Source organism: Haliotis rufescens, unplaced genomic scaffold (genome assembly GCF_023055435.1).
Source record: "Haliotis rufescens isolate VD_foot unplaced genomic scaffold, xgHalRufe1.0.p SCAF_7, whole genome shotgun sequence".
Lineage (NCBI taxonomy): Eukaryota > Metazoa > Mollusca > Gastropoda > Lepetellida > Haliotidae > Haliotis > Haliotis rufescens.
Window position 1 is genome coordinate 42638122 of NW_025964361.1, and position 12718 is coordinate 42650839.

A 12718-nucleotide genomic window follows, 5' to 3' on the forward strand; every position below is an offset into this window, starting at 1 on the left:
TGGTCGGCTCGGAGTCAGTATACTGTGTCCGAGTGGGGTATACATGTTAAACTGCGGCATGGTATCTCAGTGATCTAGCACTATAAATTGGCATCAGTCCGACTAGTACAAGCAGCCACACAAACACACACACGTACATGCACGTCTCTATATTAGTGCAATAATCTTGGACGCGACGTTAAACCCCATTTCACCTCACCTCTAATACCTTAAAGGTGCAACTTGCAACTTTTTGATAGTGATTCATAAACACATGCTTATGATATAGTGGGAATCGTGCAATCGACTCTGCTTTATGCAGAAATTTCTTTTGGATATAGAAAGGATTTTGTATTTGTTTTTTTAGGCCCGTTTTTTTTATAGTTTTCTTAAATATTTTATCTATTCTCTCAATTGTTTGAGATTATATTTCAGTTACAATGTATGTTTAATTTAACATTTTAATATACACACTATTCACTGATGCAGTGCTGTGATTGCGACGCCACTGTTGCGTGTGTATGCAGAATATCTCCCAGGCTTCTTACAGTGATATATCATTCCTTCCTGAGAGCTTAATGAATGTGTCACATGCTGCCATGGAGCCTTTCTTACACAGACTGGTTCTTGGCAGTATATGCACTGCAACACATTAATCATGTGTTCAGTTGTTGTTGCAACTTGTTCAGATAAATCTATATTGACCATTTTGGGATTTCACATTTAATTAAATCAAGTTTCTTGGAACAAGGAGCAGAAAAAATACATGTCTGTTTTTTTATTTTTTTCCTTTAGAAAAAAGTCCTCGGATTAAAAACGGTATAAATAGAAGTCTGTTTTGCATGTTAAACATCATGGGAAGGGAATACAAAATCTGGGTCTAACACTATGCAATTATGTCACTGTAAAATTTGTTGCGGTCAATCCATTGATAGCTTCATCCTCAATTCCCTCCATCTTAATCAGTGGTATTTTCACAAAGTTTCAGTCCATAAATTACAAAAATCACAAAAGAAACAATTTTATAACCCCTGCTTGGACCTGAAACAAATTTGTCCTACAACCTCTCCGCCAATAATCAGACAATTAAAACCAGTTCGCAACAAGTTCACAACCTTTTAAAACATTTTATGTGATGTTGGTATGAAAGGGAGCGAATCCATCATGGTTGCTAAATTGGGAGACAGCAATCTTTGATGTCCTAATGACCACAGGGCAGTTGTGTCCACCGGTGGACCGGTCATTCAATACTGTAATGATGATGACCATTGTCCAACTATGAGATCATAGAGATAACCAGCCAGCCATGTTATTGGATTAGGATTAAGGAAGGGCAGATGGGACTATGCTCAATGATAAAAGTAATGCAACACTTGGAGGGGTGTTCGTTTTTAGTTGATAATATTGATGATTTGGGGAAATTGGAATGTGCTCAAATGGATTAGACACAAAACTGAAGAAAGTGTAATCTGAATAAGAAAAATCTGAAATAATTAACATATTTTTTATATATTTTCATAAATTCTGTTTTATCAGGGAATTGAAATGATCATCACCTTTTTGCTATTTCTGATGTCAGTTTTCTCAGGTTAGAAGAAAAGATTTCAGTCTAAGTGAAAATTTACAGCTATTGAAATATTTATATTCATATAGCCATACCTTTCAATTTGGTCTAGCAGGAAGATTTAGAATTTTAATTTATCGGACAATAGATCAAATGTATGAGAAATTTCCTCATTTCTCAACATAAGGCATAAACATTCTTTATTCATTTTTCAACCAATTATTCCACAGACCACCATGAAAGTAACCTGCCTTCCAATCTATAAGGAACATAAAGCATATATTAGTGGCAACCTGACACGAGAATACAAGCCATCACTGGGTCACTACAAGGCTGATCGCTGACTCCCTACTTTTTAATTAAACTCACGGACATACATATCAAAGTGCCATTAGTCAAAATCCTGACATGGTAGACAATCATTGTTATCCTTAGATGAGTCCCAAGCAGGTTAGACAGGGTGGGCACAATACCCATCAAGCTACCCAGCCCTCTGTCCACCCCATATTTAGTTCAGGTTCAGGGTCACTGACCAATGGGTCTTTACCTGCTGTTCTTCAATTGTCACACGTTTCAATTTCCTTTTCCTCTTGCAAATGTAACTGTTGTTTAGTCCAGCCTAAGAGCTATTTAATGGTCTTTTCATTGTACAAACACTGTCATTTTGTTGCCATTTGCTACTGTGTCCTTCTGTTGCTGTTGCTCTGCCTTGTCCTCTGAAGCAATGAGAATAGTCACACTCTCTCAGCTCCAGATAATGCTCTCACCAGTGTAGTTTCTCACCTGTTGACTGTGATTTATGTGAAGACTGATGCATGATGAACCCACATGCGTCCCTGACAAAGTCAGTCTAGAGTTCCACAATGCCTTGCATGTCCTCTAAAGGCACAGATGCAGTAAAACCTCATTAAATCAAATTCCATTAACTCAATTCATGAAAAATAAGGACAAAAGTTACACATGTAAAATAGACAGGTACTGTGTGAATAATGAGTTGAATATTGATTATACTTTCACAAAGTCGGCACTTCATTATTGTTTGAATGCAGTAAGTAGGAAATAGTTGTTGAATGGTTGTCTGCTCATGATCAGTGATCATAACCTCAAAATCCTCCAAATTCCACATATGCAATGTTAATGATAAATAGACTGTTTTATGCATTTTTCAAATATGGAATTTTCAAATCTTAAGCCACTGTCATGAAAACATGACAGAGACATGATGAAATAAACATTACTGGTATATGTGAGTGAGTGAGTGAGTGAGTGAGTGAGTGAGTGAGTGAGTGACTAAGTGACTAAGTGAGTGATCTAGTTTTAAGAATATTTCAGCCACAGAAACGACTCGAAATGGTTTCACACATTTTACCCATGTGTGGAATCAAACTCAGGTTTTAGTTCAACATGGAACACTTGGACGTACACTACTAGGACACCCCACTGCCCCAGCTATAGTCAGATATGTAGAGAACGTCCATCTATGTATATTTATGTTATTATTGATCAAATGATATCAAACAATATTAATTGCTTCATTTTGCAAACATCCAAAGCAAATAGAGATGATAACTGGATGTATTCAGCTGTTCGTGGTCTGGGCAGATAGAGTCGAGTTTGTGTTGAGACGTACAGCCAGGACAATGCTGTAGGCCTAGAGAATGCATCAGGACTATCAATACTACCATGTGATCTTCTCAATGTCCCATGGATTACTGACCATCGTTCCTGACCACAATCCAGTTTTCCACATTAACTGATTATCAAACCTTTACAATTATTGTTAATTGGATTAATGCTGAATTTCGTTAGTATCATCATTCTTAAAGAGCATGCATTCACTGAATCAAGCACTGTATGTAGCCTGATGCTAGACATCTGAAGATGATATGCACACATATAAATCTTATTTCTTATGATTGGTTTCCTGATTCTAGTGCATTGCTAAAGAAGGCTTTGTCATTATCCCAGTAATCCCTTCTGTGGGGAGTGAGTGAGTTAGGTTTTACTCTGCTTTTAGCAACATTCCAGCAATATCACAGCAGGGAACATCAGAAATGGGCCTCACACATTGTACACATGTGGGGAATCGAACCTGGGTTTTCGGCATGACGAGCAAACGCTTTAACCACTAGGCGACTCCACCATCCCCACCTCCGTGGGGAAGAACTGAAGCTGGTTTAGAATGCCTCAAAAGGAAAAGATTGAATATTTAAAGTTTGGACATCCACAAAAAGATGAATGTGTTTTAAACATTTCTGAATGGGATAATTTTCAAGATGTGCATGGTTGAAATCTTAGATTTCAGTTCAAGCAATCAATGGTTTGAATAGGATGCTGGGCAGAAATAAGTTTTTGGTACAACTCTATTTGTAGAAATTGACCCCCAAAAATATGGTTACTGTTTTTGTTATAACAGTAAAAACAATGTAGCATTTTTGGGGGGTACAGTAATTCTTTTGAGTTATATTGGTATGATAAAATTAAAGCGTTCCGGAAAGAAAAGTGCAGTTGGCAGTCCAAGAGTTATGTTATTTTCATATTGACCCACTTTACATTTATCATATTACCAGTACTGAAATTTAATAAGGGGAATGACTTAGGAAAATGATTGTTACTTAAGTTAGATTTTAATCGACATTTGTGAAATATTTGGTAAGCAGGACCATAAACCAAGCAATAAAACCCTTGCCTAATTGAGATAGATATGAAATTAACTCAAGTCAAGGGCAGCCTTTGTGACACAGCACTGGAGCCTACATCGGCAGGGACTTCCCTCACACTTGGAATGTCTACCGAAGAAGCTGAGCAGTAAATCCTCGCGTGTGTAGGGATGTCCCAGATGAATCTAAATCATAAAACAGGACACCAGAACAGGCCACAATGAATCTGAACCTTATATGCATTTTGAAAAACTTCACAATAAGATATACAGCCTTGTATTGATGCATGCAAGATTCCAATGCATATGTGTAGATGACAATAATCTTCCATTTTGTGATCAATACACGCTACAGACATAATACAAACACGAACATTTTTTAAGTTTATCAGACAACTTTATGCTGAGTTATGGATTCGCAGGATATAAGGAAGATAAGCTTGAGCATTTCTGCTAGATGGACTGCTTCGTTTATGGTTAGGACTTCTCATATCTTATCATCATAAGCATGAATCTCTTCTATACCTCCCCGCAAACACCAAACATGGCTTTTGTGAAATTTATTGACATCCCACTGTCACACTCGCATCTGAAATATTGATCACAAAGCGTGGCAAATCTGGGAAAGGCAAACATTAGCCGACTACGATTCTTTCGTGGCTGCTTTATCTTGTTCCATCATTCGATTGGATATTTCTTCCGTGCATCGATATTTGTAATGTTATTTCTGCAGTTGCCTTTTAATTATTCATCTCATTTGAGAAATCTCAGCCACACCTGAGTTTGGTTGATTACAGGTGTTAAGTTTACCTTCCAGGTAATGAGCAAGGTGTACAGCAGGGAGCATTGTTAGGTCCTGTCATATTGATGCTATTTCTTGTTATGAAGGATATAATAGGTTGACTTCATAGTTGTTGATCCAGGGTCTTTACAGAAGTGCGTTTGAGCATAGGTGTTGTGTTTGAGTTCAGACAAAGAAATATCTGGGATACATTATTCCTGATATTCTCAAATTAGCGGCAAGTATCAGGCTACTTCCGTACATGTGGGTCTGTATCACCAACATCATGTCATGTACTAATTAGTTCAGTTAAGTGACACATCAATACAATCAGAGTACGAAAAGCAGATAACTACCCATCACAGATATTAGAATTCTCTGAATGATATTTTCTATATTTAGCATTTGCATTCACAGATAAGGGTGTAACCACAGTGAAATATGATATTCACACATTACCAATTTTGGTGTGTCGTTTTTTACACTACAATCTTAAGTAAGAAATCATGATAAAATAAATTTGATGAAGGCACAGTTTGTGGTAATTAGGTGTATATGTGATTGAAAATCATGCATTGCTTGCTTGCTTAGTCCAAGCAAATTCAATTACATGGATACAGGTTCAAACATGCTAAAAAATAGATGCTATAATATCTAATCTTAAAAAAATAAAATAAAACGTCAACCCCAGGGAATAATAAGCCTCTATTATCTGCTGAAACACATTCCATTGGGCGTTAAAGGCAAAATAGTGATAAAATTATACGAATGGATAAGTGAAAATCAGTCATGACACCAGGTGTTGCAAAAAGTGTAAGCATGGGTTGCTCTAACACAAAACACTGATTTGCACTGATATTGTTTCTACAGTGTAAAAAGCCTTGGCAAACCACTTCGATCTCAATATCTTGTTTTGAAAATTAACTTCTGTGTATCTGAAATATTTTGTCTTTTTTCCCGATTTGAAACATTTATTGCAAATATCATATTATCTGTAAAACAAGTAATAAAATTGGCCATCTCAAGGTCACCCCATGAAATAAACAGTGCCATTTAATATTCAGTTTCTTAATTGATACTAACAAATTTTCATTAAAATATTCTTCTAATTGTGGCTCTGTAAAGGACATGAGCAATGAGTTATGCATTACAAATGCTATTGCAGGCATTCTCCCTATATCTTCCTCTTTGTATGGTAAATTTTGATGTAACATATTAAATACTTATATTAATAAAAAGAGGAGCATTTCAGGTTGTTCACTAATCCTATTAATTCTCATGTAAATGTATTTGCATATTTGGAATACTATAGTATTTAAAGCATATGTAAATTTATCATGAAGATAATCATGAACGCACTAAATGTAACGCTCTACAGCTTATCAGATGAAGAGTTTCTGCTAATACTTGCAAACAGTTCTTTATGAAGGTCACTTACACAGCTTTACAAGTCTCCTTAAACCATTAAGCAGCAAGCATACTAATACCTACAATGTCTATGCAGGGCAGACAAGACTCCGCTTTCCCCAAGTACAATAAATCCAATATGTTAATGTAGCAAGCTTTGTTTGTGGCCATTCAGTAGGTAAAAGTTATAGTAAGTAGTGGAGCCATGAGGGAGCATTTGTGATATAATCCTTTCATTATGAGTTATAGTAATGCCTTGAGAGTCTAGGACGTCATGCATGAAGTGGGGAAGGGCCAGGCCATTAGGCCTGTTATAGTGTACATGGAACAGCGACAATTAATTCTGCTTGACTTTAATGTGAAATTTCAGGCAGGTTTACCTATGTTATTTTCCTTTCAGAGATTGGCTGTGATTCGAAGTGGATAATTGGTTGTGAAGTCTCGGATGTTTCTTCTCAGGTAAGTTCTCAAACTGTTGAACATGTGCATATAAATATCTTTTCATCATAGTTTACATAAATTGGAAATATGTGAATTATGAAAATGACTGAACATTTAGTTTGAGATTATTCCTCCTTACTGTATCCAAACTATCATGGGCCAAGGATTGTTATGATGTGATGAGTAAGATGACCACGTTACAGTGGTAGCATCTTTAGTTTGAAATTTCAATCAGCTTCAGATCAATGTTATTACAGGAGAAATTGGTTTTATCTCTTATTCCAAATTATATTGAAACTCATAAATGTCTCACACATCATATGTTCTTCAACTATTGTTATCATATAAGAATAACATATTTATCATTTATTTTACCATTTTTAAATTACTGAAATATATTAAGAAAATTATGTTATAGATATATGATTGTTTACTATTATTAAATATATTTCAAAATGGCTGACAAATGACAAACCAGACAACATATCAACTCAAGGTGGCACAGTCTTGTGACATGATATAAAATCGTATTTGTACCTGAATGTTTGATCGCTACCACTTACAAAGTACCACCCATGAGCTTACTTAGCAAAGACCAGCACACAAAGCAAGGAAAGGTGTCATTCTATGTACGAAAAGCAATGGCCCTTTAAGAATGTTTTGAGTGTGATATCTACAGCTGGGAAGGTGATTTATTCCAATAAATTGTTCCATAAACATTTCAGGGATCACTGTTATGTAAATGCTATAGAGTACCTCACATATACGATTGTCAACACGTGGAGCTAACTGTCTGGAAATTTGAATATTATAATAGAAATCACAAGAGTTTTATTGATACGTTGTATAAAGGGTAAATTTGTCAGTGTGTAGAAAACATACCTTGGCACTTATCCTAAGGGCTGCAAGTGCAACTCGTATCTACAAACCCTCCCGCACAAAGGAGTCATACGAGTCATTTCTTCGCAAGAGACGTACCTATTGAAAATACAGTTTCCTAAGTCTGACTTGTAACCTGTAAGGAATTACATTGCCTCAGAGAGTAGTAATAAAGCTGTATGATTTGTAAGTGGGGCGTTTACAAGTACACTCTTCAATGAAACTAAACTGAGAGGGTGTGGATGGAGGAGAAAGTTATGCGTTATTGAGAGTTTGTGATTTCGTAAGTTATGCATCACCTATTTTCTTTGACAAGATTACTATTTGGAAAAGAATGGATGCAGTTGAATGTGTTTTCATCAGTTCAGTTTGCTGCAATTTCCTTCTTTGTAAAATTAAGGTTTGATTTAATGGAATCTTGATACTTTTTTGTTGGTATGTTGATACAGAATTAATGGATATCAGAAATTTAACAGGACATATTGGTATAATTTGTCCTCTCATTTTATAAGAAGTTTTGGTTTGATAATTAAAAAAACCATTACTGAACATATCTATACTTTGCCTCAAATCAGTTTATAATATTATAAAACATCAACGCCACAAATTAACAGTGAGTGAGTGAGTGAGTTGGGTTTAACGCAGCTTTTAACAGTATTCCAGTTATATCACGGCGTGTCAGTTTAATGTGGGAGGAAAGCCTGAAGTGATGCAGGTCTCAGACGTTTACCACTTCGGTGAAACCCACGAGCACGAGTATGGTGCTGACAAACCTATAAACATAATCGGGGCGAACCGGGATTCGAACCCATAATCATAGGTTTCTGGCATGCCCAAGGGATGCAACTCTGCACAGCGAATCGTGGCGCCTTAGATTACTGGGCCGCCCGTGCCCCCCCACAAAATAACAGGTTCCATTAGGAGTAAACGGCAAAATGGCAATGAAAATTATACGAATGGATCACTGAAAATCAGAGATGACACCAGGTGTTTGAAAGAAGTGTAAGCATGAACAATGATCTCATTTGAAAGTCAAAATTTAGATTCCACAGCATACAAAATATATTCAGCAAACACTTCAGTATATTTCTCTGATATTAATCAAATTTAATGCAAATCATGTTTGCAAGGTTTGTACATGATCGGATATCAGCTTGCTTTGTCATGTATTTCAGTCTTACTGGAATTCTGTCATTGAAAACGGAGTCACATAACACATCATATATGGAGCCTCACATGCATATGTCCAATTTCAATTTGTGATCGCTGGAGGGTGTGAAAACTTGGAACATTGTTCAGGAATGATCCTCCATTGCAATATTCAGATTGAGAGTTCTTAAAAGCTGAAAGCCCTGCTCTTAAAATTCCTCTCTTTGTGTGGAGTCTCCTTCAAACCTACCTCTTTGTCCAGCACAATCAATACAAGGTCTTTGAGGCATATATTACACACACACACACATCTAGGAATAATATTCATAGCTGGTTGGGCTGAACGTAGAACCAGGTCAGCAAGTGCAAGGAAGGAAATTAATGAGAGACTTTTTACACTTTGGTCTCTGTACTCTGTGACTCTTCTGTGCATGCATTTACCATTCAGTCTCAGCAAGGAATATATTGGATTCTTATTCAATGAATAAATTGCTTAATCAAAATGTGGTCTTAAAATAACATTTCATTGTGAGATTTTTGGTGCCCCACTGTGATGAACGTGATAAAATAAGCAGTGATTGTGTTTATGTGTATTGATTTCATCCAGTTTTTAGGTATTGAAACTTGTACTGTCTGTGTTTGTCTGTCTGTCAGTCTGTCTGTCTGTGGGTCTGTCTGCTAGCTTGCACTAGTCCATACTATCGCTGGTTTTATAGTGCTTTATATTTTAAAGTTTTTTTGGTTTGGTTTGTTGTTTAAAGCGGCACTCAGCACTATTCCAGCAATATGATGGCGGTCTGTAAATAATCAAGTCTATACCAGACAATCCAGTGATTGACATCATGGGCATCGATCCATGCAATTGGTATACGATGACATGCATCAACCATGTCAGCAAGCCTGACAACCTGATCCCGTTAGTTGACTCTTGTGACAAGCATAGTTGACTTTTACGGCTAACATGGGTTGCTAAAGGCTTGTTCTACCCCGGATCTTCACAGGTCATTTTTAAGTTTAATCTATGTATGTTGTCTGTCGTATCCCTGTAGTCTGTTCAGCGATCAGGTAACGTCACACACAGAAAGCGCTACATACATTGTACACAAATATCTATTCATCTGAACATCCTGCTTCCCAGGTCCCCCACGACCCCCGTCATCCCTGACAAGCTCTGTACCTGCACACACATGCTAGGTTGGCTAACAGCTACATGTTCTTTCATCTCAGCTGTACACATTTCCTTTTCCTTTTATCAACCCTCCAGGCCACCGCAACAGGTTCATCCTTTCACTGAATGTCATTTTAACATACTACTTTCTGCACAACTATTCATAAACTCACACATTTACACGCCCCCTCAGCCCGAATCTCTGCTCATATCAGATCAGGATGACAGGACCCTCTAGATACGTGACGTAGACATATTCTTATTTGTACACTTATCTAAAGCAAGTATAATATTTCAAAAAACATCTTTTAAACCTAACATAGTGGGTGGGGTACATCACGTGACGATTGTTTAGACAAAAAAAATGTGTGTGATTCATCATTCAAGTTGCTCAAATATCTTTAAAAATTGCAGTTTGATGTCGAAGATGGTAGCCTGATCCTCCATGCAGTTTGAGTGTCTAGTCTTTCAAGTTGTTAGGGCAATCCATCCTGTCCCCTCTATGGCATGTGGGGATACATGTGATCCTCTCAGATAAGTTTTCTCAGCCACTATTGTGATTCCAGGTCTGACTAAGCCACCAATACCCCATGTTTGTCACAAGAGCTGACTACATCCATGGTCTAGTGGATAGAGTGGCGAGCAAAAGGTCGGTGGTTCGACCGCCAGCTGTGTCATACCTAAAGACATTAAAAGATGGTACTTGTTGTTACCCAGCCTGGCCCTCGGCATTAAGGGGATAAAACAAGGACTGGTTGGTCAGAGTCAGTATACTGTCTGAGTGGGTTGTCATGTTTTAACTGTGGCTGTATCTCAGTAGGCTAGCACTATAGAACCAGCATTAGTCTGTACTAGTGTGGTGAACCAGACACGCACATGCACACCGTACAGTGAAGGCATCATCTCTATATGTCCTGGGGGAAGTTGCAGACATAATGGTTGGGCCACATGGGGATGAACATGGGCATCTGGTGTCCACAATGGCTGAATAGGGACAGTACTGGGACTGGCAACTAATAATGATAACTAGACATTTGTATAGTGCCAGAATCAAGTTGAAACAACTGCAAAAAAGTGTCTGTGGAAATTATGTAAGAGTGAATATTATCCTACCTTATTTTTTATCTCTAGTGTCAGGTGGATTCTCCCTGGTGAATTTGAACCCATACCAGTGTGTTTAATATTATCCTATACTACACTCTAGAGTAAAACTTCCCCTGGGATAATATTTAGGTAGGATATAATCCTTGTTTACAACTACATCCAACTAGATATATTAACAACAGTAAATAGACAATGATAAAGATGACCATAACAGGCCTGGTAATAACTATTGCTACATAGCGTAAGCCTCAGTATTTATAAGAGATGAGTCTTCAAGTTTGCCTTGAATGTTGTGATTTCTTGGATACCTCTGATATTAGACAGGAGTTCCATAGCAAGGACCTGCTCTTGAGAAACAATGATCACCACACTTTGCTGACCGTATTGAGGGTCAGACATTAGATGTTGGTTCCTTGACTACAAAGGAAGATGACTCTCAGCCATGAGTCTGATGATTGTGTGTTGTCATACATGATGGCAAGACTCCATGTTCATGTGATCTACCTCCCCGGAGCCTTGTCTGGGCCTGGTCATGTAGCTGATTGTCAGATGTAATATTGCTGACTGTCATGTTAAACCCGACTCACTGACTGACTCAGATCCACATGAGATTGTAAACATCTTGTTGCTGCATGGGTTCCGTAATGTGGATACATGGCAGATTATTCTCCAATTGTAATTGTGCAATACTTGAAAGGCACTCTTTGCTCTTGGGATCAGAAAAGTTGGCAATGCAATCCTTCAAACAGATTCGAAGGTTTTTTGCCCAGGTCACACGTACATCACCTTAAACATTCACCTTCTTTGTCTAGGGAAGTCAGATTATAACCTGTAGCTTTTCAACATACACTCTTTACCCAGTAGGCTCGGCCACACCCACACCCTCCAACATACTCCTCCTTCCCAAGGGACAACCATCAACATTCTCCAACATTCAACTTTTACACCCCAGGGGTTCCACCTCCACCCTCCAACACACACCATCCTTGCCAGGGTGTCAGACCACAGCCTTCACCCTCCAACACAACCCCTTCTTCCCTGGGAATCAGACTACACTCCTTGACCATGCAACTTTTTTGTCCGGGTCGTGAGGCCACCACATACACCTCCAACATCTCCCTCTTTGCCTTGGGATCAGGCCACAAGTACACCACTCACCCACCATACAGGTACCCCCATTTGCCTGGGGGTCAGGACACACCTACACCACCTCCTTCAACACACCTCCCACTTACCCTGGGAGTTAGACAACCACCCACACACTCTAACATACTGCCACCATCGTACCCTCCCTCACCCGACTTTCCTACACAACGTTCCCATCCACCCCTTACGTGCCATGTTAGTAAAGCACTTCTCCCACCATTGTCTCCCCCATGTTAACTGTCAGTCTATATCCATCAGGTGTGGTCAGCCATCAGGTAAGTCTATTTCACCTGTCCAGCTTCGTTAGCCGAGATCAATGGACGAATCTGACCAGTAGGGTGTTTGCTTTATGTCTTATCATCCTGGCACCGACCAGTGGGGATATCGCTATCAAGAGGGAATCTATTGAACTTACACAGTTTGTAAGCATTTATGAAAACA

At 38.2% G+C, this 12718-nt stretch overlaps 1 protein-coding gene across 3 annotated transcripts in view; it reads left to right on the forward strand.

Annotated features, from left to right (window-relative positions):
* LOC124132664 (protocadherin-11 X-linked-like) overlaps nucleotides 1–12718 on the forward strand; it is a 58363-nt gene that overhangs the window by 20090 nt on the left and 25555 nt on the right. For all 3 annotated transcript variants that reach the window (XM_046496693.2, XM_046496690.2, XM_046496691.2), the window contains exon 2: nucleotides 6791–6849. The gene's annotated coding sequence lies outside the window, so the exon portion shown is untranslated. The remainder of the gene's footprint in view (nucleotides 1–6790; nucleotides 6850–12718) is intronic.